Source organism: Stigmatopora argus, chromosome 2 (assembly GCF_051989625.1).
Source record: "Stigmatopora argus isolate UIUO_Sarg chromosome 2, RoL_Sarg_1.0, whole genome shotgun sequence".
NCBI classification, from domain to species: Eukaryota; Metazoa; Chordata; class Actinopteri; order Syngnathiformes; family Syngnathidae; genus Stigmatopora; species Stigmatopora argus.
In genome coordinates, this window is record NC_135388.1 from 13,686,740 (window position 1) to 13,687,607 (window position 868).

General features: G+C 41.7%; 1 long non-coding RNA gene across 1 annotated transcript; it reads left to right on the forward strand.

Moving 5' to 3' along the window:
* Positions 1–67: 67 nt before the first annotated feature.
* LOC144069525 (uncharacterized) lies at positions 68–590 on the forward strand. The gene is made up of 2 exons (XR_013298588.1): positions 68–263; positions 335–590. It is a non-coding gene; the product is annotated as an uncharacterized LOC144069525 (long non-coding RNA).
* The last annotated feature ends 278 nt before the right edge of the window (positions 591–868 follow it).

Sequence of the window (868 nt, forward strand, 5' to 3'; positions counted from 1 at the left end):
TCCCATTCATACATGGTTAAAAGACAGTCTTGAAGCCACGCAGTCCAAATTGGCTGTTAGAGTAATTAAGCCTCATTAGAAAAAGCTGTTTTTAATTTGCTCTCATTAAAAACAGCCCTTCTCTCAGGTAAAGATACGCCCACTTCACACCATCCCCTGTTTGCTTCAGAGCTTCATCGAACCAGACAACAATGAAGGCCCGCTTCACGCAGAAAGCGCCCAAGAAGATGTGTCATCGTGCTCGCTCCATAATTCCTCACGAGGTCAGAACCCCAGCTGAGGTTTGGTCTTTGATTGAATCTTAGCGTTTTCCTCTTATTGTCTCAAATTGCAGGTTAGTCCACATGCCCTGGACTTTCTGCTGGGTTCTCGTCGTTTCCCAAGATGTGTTTTGCTCAGATTAGTCATCTCGGAAGCTTTGAGGGTCTCGAGAAGGAATGGACAGAGAGTCTTGAGTCTCCGTCATATCGAAGCTGCTGTCGCGTTGCTACGACGCAGGACATTGACTGAAATTGCTGCGTGATCTGCTGGATGGGGAATGTCAGCTTTTATTTATTTTGTTATTAAAGTATATTTTTAATGAACCCTCAGGCATTTGTGGTATATTATTTTTGTGGTGAATGATCATTGCAATCCATTTTGGATGGAGCATTTCTAGCCACGAAACAGATTTAACATCAATTGCAGTAAACTGCAAGTATTGAGTTAGAAAATTGATCATAATCTTGTTAGATGGCATCAGATTTAACATCAATTGCAGAAAACTACAAGTATTGAGTTAGAAAATTGATCATAATCTTTTTAGATGGCATCACAATGACAAACAAGTCACAGCTCTGGTCTCCCACCACCCACAGTAGCTGTAGGA